The sequence below is a fragment of the Clytia hemisphaerica genome, unplaced genomic scaffold (genome assembly GCF_902728285.1).
Source record: "Clytia hemisphaerica strain Z4C2 unplaced genomic scaffold, Clytia hemisphaerica genome assembly, whole genome shotgun sequence".
NCBI classification, from domain to species: Eukaryota; Metazoa; Cnidaria; class Hydrozoa; order Leptothecata; family Clytiidae; genus Clytia; species Clytia hemisphaerica.
In genome coordinates this window covers 138,447-151,399 of record NW_027104402.1, presented here as the reverse complement: position 1 = coordinate 151,399, position 12,953 = coordinate 138,447, and positions in this window count along the sequence as shown.

Sequence of the window (12,953 nt, the reverse complement as noted above, 5' to 3'; positions counted from 1 at the left end):
ATACACTTCATGGTTGTCTTCTCTCTGATCAAAGGAATGTATATCATTATTAAAACAAGATCATAAATGGTTTTGGCTTGAAGTTTTCTTGAAATACTTAAGTCACGCACTCGTGCAAACTTAGATAATAAGAGACAAAAGAGAAGATCTTGCAGTTCTTTGCCCCTTCTTTGTTCCCATGTTTTCAAGCAACCTTCAAGCAAAAGTGTGAATACACCCTAATTAAGGGCTCTGGCCATAGTGAATTTTTGAAAGTTGTCGTGTCTACAATGTGTTTTCTGACTGGTGTAACCAACAAAACTATGGCATGTTGTACATTTTCTGTTAAACAAACTATTCCTGAATCTGAAAATTCAAAAATTACAGAACAAAGAATTAAGAAGAACACAGTTAAGAACAAATTTGATGAAGAAAAAAATGAAGACATTTGCGAAGCCGAGTATTTCAAAATTCTTTTCTTTTTTAGACTTTCCTCGTTCCATCAACAAAACATTTTTATGATTCAAACGGTTGTACTATAACGAGGAACAAGACGTAACAAGAAGTAACGAGTAGGTGACGAGTAGGTAACAAAAAGTAACGAGTGCTTAAATGGAAGTAAGGGCCAGGGCAAACCAGTCCAACATTTCATCTAGCATGATTTTCCAATGTTGGATGAAATGTTTGATGGAAAAACTTGCGTTGGATAAAGCGAAAATCAAGGCCGGGGCAAACCGATCCAACCAAGTATAAGCCCGAAGGGCTAGAATCGAATCTCTAACCTATCTCAGGCAAGAAAAAGTGAAGCCTTAAAATATGCGCCGTATTTTTGACGACGGATTCAATCTGGCAAATCCTTTGTTTTCGAGTGATTTTTTTTTCGAAATTTAGCGGTAAAGTTTCAATCTACCATTTGTGTAAAAACTAGATGGGCCGCATTAGGCCGCGCAACTTTGGTAGGATTTGTTGGCTTCAAATCCTACTAAGGAAATTCGATTCTAGCCCTTCGGGCTTTTACTTCAATGGATCCAACATTTCATCCAACATGACTTAGAAAAAAATGAAAATTCAAAAAAAAAAAGTACCACCAAACTAGCTAGACTCCTTCAGAGCCTTGGGGAACTCCAGCGTTGATCATCTTTTGGAAATACGGAGATGGAAACAGGACGGCCGTGTCGTCTGCATATTCGGAATCAGGAATATCAAATTTCTCACAATCTCTGACGGTGTTGTATCTCCTACCGGTTAAGATGTCGTCTATTTTAGTGTGAAAGATACAGACAGAACGTTCGTGGTTTACACGCCAAGTCAGCATCACTGCGGCCAAATAAAATATGAGCAACAGGGGACCGAGGATATCCCCCTGTTTTACACCGATTATACTTTCGATTGATTTAGTCACATCATTAACAATAAATTTTACTTGAACATTAGCATGAAGCGACTTTAGGAGTATTATCAATTTCTTTGAACTCCCAAACTTTCCTAAAACTAACCACAATAGTTCCCGTGGTACTCGATCAAGCTTTGACCAAGTCTAGAAAAACAATCCAAGACTCTTGACCGTGCTCCCTCCTCTTTTTCATGGCCATTTTGACGGTGAAAATGCTGTCTATACATCCTCTGCTGGGTCTAAAACCACACTGGGTCTCGTGGTCTAAGCTTTCAGCGATTGGACGGAGACGATTATGTAATATTATGCCAATTTCTTTGTAAGCTGTTTCCAATAGCATATACCCCTGTAGTTCCCTGGGAGTCTGATATCCCCCTTTTTGGGGAGGACATTAAGTAATCCGATTTCCCATTCATCTGGTGTAACTTCCTTTTCCCAGAAATCTATTATGACGGATTTCAGTAAAAGCATCCAATTTTCATATTGTACAAGGGTACCCTGAGTATCAGAGGTTAAGTTTTCAAAGAATATATCAACCTCTGAAGACCAATAATAGAAATTTTATCGCACACGTGTCAATATAATCACTGTAGAAAGAATCAAACATGAAGAGCGAATATTACCTTATTAATGTCTAGAAGACTGTATCAGTATGCAGTTTACTATTTACAAATTCCCCAGAAACCTCCAAGTGTAATTGAAATGAGTTTCTTTCGAAAGAAATCTTTTACATGATTCCCAAATGTATAACAGTAATCATTAAACTATTAATCATGGAAATGTCACTTTAATTGAATCGAAATAATAGACAGACTTTATGTTATGATTCTCTACCACTGACTCTTTTTAAAAAGCATCGATGACATTCTTTAGTTGTGTTTTCAACGATGGGAATGAAAATATCAACTTTGAACTTCATCCAAGATCTTGGATGGTCATGGTTACCTTTGTCTGCGTTGATTGTGCGCCGAATAGAATCTCGATTGATCGGCACAGCGTCGATATATGATTTCGACCTGTGCTTTTCACGGTAGTACAAGGAATTTGCATACTTGCGGGCAAATTCCTGAATCTCCAGGCCCATTATCTTTCAATTTCAAGGCTGCTTTGAGGATTTCGTCCTCATCGGGGGTGTGATCACAATTTGAGAAGGGCTCTTTTTGCTCAAGAGAATTAATAACGGATCAAATGAAGGTACCCTACCGTACAGTTGTTGAAAATGACTTCGAAATACTTCTGCATTTTCTTCAGGGGGTTTGCAAATCGACCCATCACTCTTCCTCATGGCTCTATTGTTGCTAGATTGAAGTTTTTTTAATCGACAGCTTTGAGCTTTTTGACAATGTCCCAAAATCGTTAGAGATACAACCATCGTTTGCAGACTTGCAGTTTGTGGTGATTCATTCATTTTTAGTTTTTATAACTACCTGCTTTGGCAAGACTGAGATTTTTAACGCAAGAACGAGTTGGATACAGAAACTTCTAGGTCAGAGTTTGATTCCTTCAATGTATTAGAGGTAACAGGTTCTGTTTCGAGGAGTCAAACCAGCCTTGTGACGGTTTTGTTTTACGGCCGAGACAAGTTTTTGCAGCAGATGTAACAAAGATTGCCAAACGATTGTATTTACTTTTATTGTCTGATTGCTTTTTAAAGTTCTCGAAAACTCTGTTACAAAAATTGTCTTTCACCTCGTTAAATTTCAAATCGTTTCAATTTAGATGTATAAGGCGTCGACTAGCTCCAGAGGATTTCTTCAATTTGACGATCAAACGAAGCTTACAAATAACAGCTTGGTGGTCAGAATCAACAACACTTGTGTAACACCAGCGTCGATAAATAAATTTGACTTGTTCTTTTTTATAATGAAGTGATCTATCTGATGACCGAGTTACATCTTAGATGAATTCAGGTAGCGTACCTTCGTTTACGAAAACATGTTGTAATTGCCAATAAGTTATTAATCTCAACACTGAAAGTTTTAGCGGTTCATTTTAGTACCTTTTGGGGTTCTAATTATCGTGTTTACCTTTAGATAACAAGTTCGTCCCTTTTTGGGAATAAATATATTCCTTTAAGGGCTCTGACTATAGTCCAAAAATTGATTTTGGTATTTGAACATAAAAGTTATATTTCAGGTTCCTTAACACTTCTAACAAAGAATTGCCTTTATAAATTGATTTTTAATCGAATCCCTTAAGAGTAGTTAAGAATTTAATTGCAAAAATGACGTTATGAACTTTTAAAAGATGTTAATAATATGTTGCATCACCCTCTTTTACAAAAAGTGCTTAGTTTTAATGGGTTATTAACTTTTTGTTTCAAAATTTCTTTACACTGTCCGCAATGAATTGAACTATTTTAAATTTTGCGGAAAATTTTTCTAAAAAGATGTGTCAAAAGTTATGACTGTTTTTTTAAGCAAAATCCAGATGAAAAATTGATGAAAAACCACTATTTTGAAGATTTCGAGACAAAGAAGCATTTACAAAAATTTTCCGCAAAAATTTTTATTGTTCGGTAAAAGATACACCATCTACTGCAAAAATTTTTTCAAAATTTTTTTTCTTCGCCAAAACTAAGCTCTTCAAAGTTGAAATACTCTTCCTCGCAAAAGTCTTCATTTTCTTCTTCATCAAATTTTTTCAATGCAATTTTTGAATTTTCAGATTCAGGAATAGTTTGTCTAACAGAAAATGTATAACATGCCATAGTTTTGTTGGTTACATCAGTCAGAAAACACATTTTAAACACGGCAATTATGAAAAATTCACTATGGCCAGAGCCTACCCTGAGTATCACAGGTTAAGTTTTCAAAGAAAATAGTAACCTCTGAAGACATATAATAGAAATTTTATCGCGCATGTGTCAATCTAATCACTGTAGAAAAAATCAAAGATGAAGAGCAAATATTACCATATTAATGTCTAGCAGACTGTATCAGTATGCAGTTTACTATTTACGAATTCCCCAGAAACCTCCAAGTGTAGTTGAAATGAGTTTATTTCGAAAGAAATCTTTTACATGATCCCCAAATGTATAACAGTAATTAAACTTTTAATTATGGAAATGTCACTTTAATTGAATCGAAATAATAGACAGACTTTATGTTATGATTCTCTATCACTGACTCTTTTTACAAAGCATTGATGACTTTTTGTAAGTTGTGTTTTCAACGACGGGAATAAAAATATCGACTATGACGCTCATCCAAGATCTTGGATGGTCGTCATGGTTACTTTTGTCTTCGCTGATTGCGCGATGAATAGAATCTCGATTCGTCGGCACAGCGTAAATATATGATTTTGAGCTGTGCTTTTCACGGTAGCCAGAGCCCTTAAGGATTAAGATAATACCTTCCGTGGCACGATTTTTTGAAAACCCGTTCAGGTAATTTTCGAACACCCTATAGGAATTATTTTTTACCTTTTGAGTGATTTTCGGGATTTCCAAAATTCAAAAGTTAACAAGGTATAATATAATAACCGTAGGGACAGAAATAAAGCCTTCGAAAGAATTCTGAAGATCCCCTTAACTCTAAAGGGATTTTTATGTAACCTCATAAACAATTTTCATTTTTTTCTGAAATTTCAAAGTATAATAAAATACCCTCCGACGGTATAAAATTCCATTTGGACTTAATTTCGCAGATGAGGAAATACGGGAAAAATACAAAGAATTCTTATTCTTTCGTTTTGAAATGTACAGCCATAAATCTTTTATAAAGTAGATTAAGAATAAATGATAATCAATTCTTAAAATAAATCATTGGAACTTTGAATATAGTTTGAAATTTTAGTTTTGCAACAAGTTTAAAAGAAGTTTTCGGAAAAATCAATATTATATTACTCCGTCAATTCGTTGCAGATTGCTGTTAATGATGATCGATATTTCCAGTTTTTATAAGCCACTGTATTCTTTATGATCTTTTTGAATTTTTGGTCAGCCCCGGTGACCCTTCAAATCTCTTTTTTCCAGCGTCTCCAGTCTTGCTTTTTATTCCGATTTATTGGTATAATTCCGATTTTGGATTATTTTCGGAAACAAGTTATCAGGAAAACTAACTTTGGCGCGAAAAATATTTTTTCTTGGAAGAGAAAAGAAACACATAACTTCAATAAATAAAAGATTTGCGCATAATAATAAAAGATCGCTATAATTAAAAGAAAAAAGTAAAAAATGATTTTTTTGTTTATTCAATAAATTGAAAGAAGCTATTGCATTGTAAATAAATAGAGAGTGTAAAAGAAAGTTTTTTATGATTGGTTGTTTTGAGGCTTTCTTGTCTGGAGAGTTTTTGTGTGTAAGAAAGGAACGTCAAAGTGTGGCGTAACATAAACTTAGAATCGTCATAACTTTTGATTGAGTTATCGAAACTGGACGGAATTTCCTAAGCAGCTTCCTCAATATAAAATGCCCACGCTTGAGACGTAGTACTAAATGTTAAGTCTAGTCCTAACCTAAAAATGCTATAATAATATTTTAGGATGATTTTCTCAAAAAAGTTAAGAATATCCATGATGAAATGGATTTACACCATTCTTATAAAAAAAGCGTGTACTAGACAGCTAACTGTGCCTGGGGGAGGCACTGAGGCAAAATTGGGAAATTTTTAATTTTTCGTTCTGACCAGGGTCCCAATTTTATCAAAAATTCATATCTGACAGAGTCCAGTTTTCAAACTCCAGCGGCACGTCCCCGTCGGCCGCCAAGGTCAATGCCCCCCTCCCTGGAACCGTGCACACTCAACTTTAAACGAAGGGCGGCTTTGACTGGAGAAAAAATACATAAATCAACATAAAAATGCCAAAAATGAACAAAAGTGACGAAAGCCGCAGTGAACATATTATAAAGCGGCCGCCTCGGATACTTTCTCAGAGAATAAAGAACAGGTTTAGGACATTCTAACGAAAAGATTTACGTATGTGAAATAATCTATCACATCTCTGTCTGCTTTGGACAAATTCAACTTTGTGTTAAAGTTTTTTTTGTCTTAAGTTCAACCAAAATGAGCTTTTCAACCTCTTTGGCTTTAACATCAAATTAGGTTTCTTGATTGTACTTCCTTCTATATTCGTTTTAAGCTTATTGGGCTGACCTTCCAGCGCAGCTGGTTTATTAGCTATAAGCAAAAAGCTCGTACCAGAATTTTTGAAAATTGGGAAAAATTGAAGGTCCTCAAATCTTTTGATAACCTATTTTTATGGATAGGTATATCACTCATGGACAAAGGGCAAAAAAAATCAGAGCTTAATCTATTTTAAATTTTTTTTAATGTTGCGCGGCATACACAAGGGTAGACGCAAAATTTATGAAATACACATTATGGTTATGTAAGGTATAAAACAACATTTAATGTTTTTTTCTTTTCCAGATTAACTTGAAAATGATGGAATAGTCCCACAATAGCTTACCAAAACAAAAAAAGTGAATAAAAAAAATTTTTTCGTCGAAAACGAGCTTGCATACTCAATTTTTTGTCAATTTTACAAGATTTTTCGCAGTTTTTTCATTTTTCAATCCTTATATTGTGAGAATAAGAGTTTAAAAAGGCTTCAAACTTGCTTCAGAGGGAAGAGGGATGATTGTAGAGTAGAAATTATCACGAGTTTGTTAGTTTCATAATGGATTTCATCCAATACGTCAGTCTTTCAGGTTGCTCATATTTTCCGTCACGCCGTAACGAAAACTATTTTTTAACCCAGATAGTAAAATTTTGAGACTTTAGACCTTTTTCTCACTCTTGGGATGTTTTATAATCTTGATCTAAACTGAAGCATGCTGTTTATGACTTTTCAATGCCTATCTCAGTTTCTGAAGTCTCTCCCACATCCCACTATAAGGCAAAAGTTTCGGGTGAAACGTTTTGACGTTTTCGTCATTATTGATATTAAATATATTGATGTTTGTTCTCGTTTAGACTCTAAGAAAAAATTAGCAAAACAGAATAAGATATAGCATTGTAAAAGTAAAATACTATGGGAAGGCCAAAGAAAGAGAACCCAACAAGTAATGCAGAAAGAATAAGAAAAGTGGAGATCAAAAAGAAGGTAATATGAAAGGGAATTTTTGTAATAATAGAAAAATTGACTAACTGGCCTGCAATAGTTTCAACTCTTTAAGCAAATTTCCATTTTATTCAGTTAACAATTTTTTAAAAGTCTAAACACATTTCTATTTAGAAAACTCTTTTTTTCTATTAGATTAAATATAACTGATTTCCTAATTTTCTCTAATTTTGAAGGTAATCGGGAAGCAGCAAAATTTGAAACAGCGCGAGGCAAGAAAGGCAATTGCAGGAAAGAGAAGTGACGAAGAACGGATAAGGAAAAGGGAACAAGATAGAGTACGGAAAGCTAAATGGAGACTAGATATTTCTAGACAGAAGAAATATGGGCTGAAGGTTAAAGACAGGCATAGAAAAGCAAACAGCAAAGAAGGAGCCAGCATTGAAACTTCGACAGAGCGTGTCAGAGAGCATAGAGCTCTGAAAGTGAAAATGAACTTCGGAAAGAACAGAATTGTGAAGGCTAAAAGGTCAATAATGAGTTCGTTATCTACTCTCTCTCCTCAAAGTAAAGTTAGTGCAATAGTCGATTGCTCAAATACACTAACTCCAGGCTCAAAGATGGCAGTTGCCAATCAAGTGGACACTGAAAAAACTCTTTTTAATTCCCTTTCAAAAAACCGTGACCATGTTTCCAACGCAGCCCGACGAATGTTAATGAGTGATATTGTACAAAAGTCTGGCTCAGTAAGATCAGCGAAAAAGTCGAATCGTAGATTGAGTTGGAGATCACTCAAAAGTGCATCCTCAATGGACATTAATGACATCACAAAACATTACAAAACAAAAAAAGTTTACAAAAAAGACTCCAAAAAACACAAGCTTGTTGTTGAATTTTTTAACCAAGACAATATTTCGAGACAACTTCCGTATAAAAATCAAACGCGTAAAATAAAAGATGCCAATGGAAACATTACTCGTGTACCTGTTCGGGTAATGGAGGTAACCCTTGACAAAGCTTATAAGCTGTTTAAGTAAAAAAATCCTAGCTCCAAAATTTGTAAGCGCAGCTTTGAGTCAATGAGGCCCAAATACATAAGACTCCGCCGATACGCTCAGCGACTTCAGTGCTGCTGCACTTATCATACCAATATGGACTATTTGCGCCAGTGTATTAATCTTCTCTTCAGAAAAAACAACAAGCCCAGCCCATTTCCCAATAGTGAGGCTTTAGTTTCAGCTGCCATTTGCAATCCATCATCTACAAAATGTATTTACAGAAGCTGTCAAAATTGTAAACATTTCGAACGCTTGGATGAATTAAACATCAATCTCCTGAAATGCAGCAAAACATGCTTTCAGAACAATGCAGATTGCAGCAATCATACAATCAATGTTAAACAGTTTGATCGAGTTACCTACCAGCATAAAGGCAAAGAAAAAAAGAAACTTTCGCTTGTAGACAAAACACCCACCCCAAGTGAGATTGTGGTAATTCTGAAGAAACAACTTGAAAAGTTTGCCCTGCATCGATTGAATGTCACACTATTTTAAAGATTCACGATTTTTCCGAAAATTATACGTGCTTGTTACCAGAAGAAATCCAATCGTTACATTGGACTCAAGAAACTGCAGTTGTTTATCCAATAGTCGTATTAAGAAAGGTCGATGAAAGTATTCGTGAAGATCACATCATGACATAGAATTTGATTTTCAAAATAATTTGATTCCCGTTATTTGTCAAAATTTTGAGTTCAATCGAAAATCGTTGATACGAATTGAGTAATATCTCTAATTGGCTTGATTTTTGACCCCTACTTGTGATGTTTTTTGAATTCAGCATTAAATTTTACACAATTTGATATGTAACATGACCATGTTTTGAGAAACTTGATTCTTAGCTATATTGGCTGGCGCCTTGAAATACCCTGTAATATAAAAAAGTGGCATTTTGGAACCTTCCAGTTGATAACATAGGAGATATTTGATTTTAAATTGATATTTACATGTTAAAATAATATTTCAAAGAGCATAGACATATTTTTTCAAGCTTCATCTACATCAAAATCGGTCTAGATACAATTAGGAGTTTTCGTTACGGCGTGACGGAAAATCTTTGATGACTTCTTTATTTTCTCAATGAAACTTCGACCCATTGGTGGTAACCACATACCTGAAAATAAATGAAAATACTCACTAAGAAAAATTTTTATGAGGTCATTGAGTTTTCGTTACGGCGTGACGGAAAATTTAGAGCAGTGTCCAAAAATGCGTAATCTCAAAAAAATTGATCCGGATAGGTCTGTTTTTTTTGCTGTGTTAGACTTAGCTAAACTGAAACTTCGAAAAAATAGTAATTTTAGATTTCAAGTCTTTAAATTCAAATAAATACAGACCTTTCAAGTTGTGATTACCTTTTTTTTACCAAAATGTTTCATTGTCGTTTTTGGGATATTATCGGCAAAATTTCCCGATTCAGTATAGTTGGAGCTTTTTACCTTCATTTTTTCATTTCTGCAACTTATTTATGACAATTTCTTGTATGATTATGTAGATGTTCAAAGAAAGCAAAAAATAAAATGTTAATTTCCATTTCAGATTTTTAGTGTTTCATCAATTATTTGGCCAAAAATGGCCATTTTTTGAGCGAAAAATCCTTCAGAACCGATATCATAGCCTGAGAATAGCCCTATCATGTTATACATCGTTAAAAGCGGAATCTTGAGTAGATTTTGAATTTCTAAGAGTGAAGGCTTCAAAAAGAACTCAAAAAAATTAAATTATGCTTTAACCTTAAAAAAAAATTCTGGTGCGAGCTTTTTGCTTATAGCTTATTCTGACTTAAAACCACATCTGACTGTTTGCTCCAGCATGTAATCAAACGAAAAGATGTCAGAAACTATTGACTGGGCGTCTCGACCTTCAATCAGTTCTGGTGCAACGTGGCGACGAGTTTTTTTGTACCTCTCCTTTTCTTCTGCACTCAATTGAAAATGTTTACCTCTCTCAATTAAAATCAATGATAACGGATTGTATCGTAATTCGATCCCCGTGTAAAATAACGTTATCAAGCTTTAACTCATTATTAAGTGGATGACATTAAGTGCTTCTGCTATCTGAAGAAATATGAAATGCATTTTATGAATATCAACGGGAACCTTTTCCTTCAAAAAAGCGTACAAAGATTCGGGCCACATTCAAAAGAATAAAATTGCATCACCAATTTCAAAGGACTTATCAACACAGACACCAACCAAAGAGGGCAGACCATTATGGAATCGAAGATTCGCGATGATTTTAGCCTCCTTTAAAACCAAATTGTGGTGCTGTTCGAAAGTGTATTTCTCATTTATTAACAATTTTGCTGCAATAATTTCACCCTTAAAACGGCGAAGCTCAACACTTCCAAATGCTCCACTACCGATTGTCAAATTCGATTGTACTGCCTCCAAATGGTCTGATCGTAAATAAAAACATGGTGGTAGATGAAATTCTTTGATCTTTTTAAAACTATCTAAAAGCTCTTCTTTTTCTTTTCTCTCGCTAACAAACTCTCTTTGATAGGTTTTTAGTGATTTTTCCAATACCGAATTTTTTCGTTCAAGCTCTTCTTTGTTCTTCTTCAAATCGCTTATCTCCTCATCTTTATCCATTATTTTCAGCCCACAATAAACAGTAATGCGTTTGTATCCAATTCGTATTTTCTTAATGGAGTTAGGAAATTCCGATTTCAAGGCGCGAGCGAGTGACCTTTCGGTTTTGAAAATGTTGTCTTTCGACGCTTTATCGTATAGGCTGTTGAATATCTGACGCATTGGTCGTGTTTTCCATCGCAATTAAATGGTGATACGTTACTTCGAAGCCTGTGAATGGAGAAAATAAGTTTTTATTCTCAGTTTCTGCGCTATATCTTTTGGATAAATTTCCAGATGGACAGGGGNCATGTCATGTTAGCCTCCACTGATGCAAGTTACCCAATCTCACGGTACATGTGGTTTAAAAGAACGCAAAATTATGTATGCGTGTAAGTCTCTATTAGGGTGAGCTGTAAAGATTAAATGAATTAACTCTCATATAAGCAACAAAAGTTTTTCACATTTTAAATAGATAAATGTGGAGGAAAATTTTTATAGTTGACAACAAAAAATTTTCCATGTTTTAAAGGCTTGTCAAAAGTGTGTTGACAACAAAGGTTTTCCACGTTCAAAATGCACAAAGAAAATTTCAAAGTACTGTAAGAAGTTGTGCAGAATCTGGGTTCTGGGTTCACCTCGATTCAGCCGGTTTACCAGATGAGTTCACCTCCGTTCTTCTTGGTTCTCCTGGTTCACCTTTTTCTAATTCAGTTAAGTCAATATTGCAGAAGAAGAAGATTTTGATCTAAGGTTGAGTGAAGACTAACCTAAGTCATTGAAAATTACAAAATTGTCCTTTTTTTGCAAGAAATTGGGATCTCTCATTCAAACCGTCAAAATGGAAACAAAACATTCGATTCAGGAAAGAATGATAAGTACACTACAACATAAGCCATTTCTTGTGACAATCATACAAAAATCTTGATCCAATTCAACTCATTAATAGCATGAACACCAAAGACAACAAAGTAAAAGAGAATAGCAACAACCTTCCATGTTTGTTTTGATTTTTGAAAAAGCATAATGGCATCACTTTCGCTTTGCAATAAATTCAAATAATATCAATTTACTATAACGGAGGTAATTTGTTTTATCATTTCCCTGGATGTTCTTCGTGTTTGTTATCTCCTAAACATTGGCGTCACGGGTTACGGAGGGATTACTCGTTCTTCGTATCATTCTGACGTATACGTCAAATTTGATATGACGGAGGTAATTCGAGTTACCATTTTGTTGAATATCCTTTGTATTTTATCTCCTTTATATTTTGGTATCGCGCAACTCGGAGATTTGAAACGTTTTTCCCATCTCCTGCCTTATAGAGAGTTGAAAGGAATGGATAGTTAAAGGTACGCACACACGATAGCAAAACTGGCAAAAATGGCTTTTACCATGGATTTGACCCTTGTTTATTGTGAAAATCATAAAAATACGTCTAAAAGCTTTACCATTACTGTTTCTAAAATGCTGACCGAAATACCCAAAAACTGTGATTTCCGGCATATTTCCGGTATTTCCGCCCGGAAAATTCCGTTTTAAAGGAATCAGACTCGGCTCCGTCACATTTTGGGCATTGCCATTTTACATCATTGTGCGAAAAATCATGAAAATCTGTCGAGTATAAGTTGAAAAAATGAAGGAAAACCGTTTTACGCCGGTTTTCGCCTGTTCCGGCGATTTTTAAGGAGTTCCGGATTCAAAGGATGATTTTTTTGGAAATCAAACAATGCTAAGTTTTGGGCATCATCATAAAGAACATTTTTCTGTAAAGAAACAATTAAATAAGTTGAAAAAATGTGACAGAAATGTGAAAAAACGACGATTTCCGGCACATTTCCGGTTCTACAGACCGGAAAAAAATTTTTTTCGGCAAACGGTTTTCGACACTTTTTCGGCAGTACTAATGTGCATCTATGTGCAAAAAATCGCAAAAAACTAATG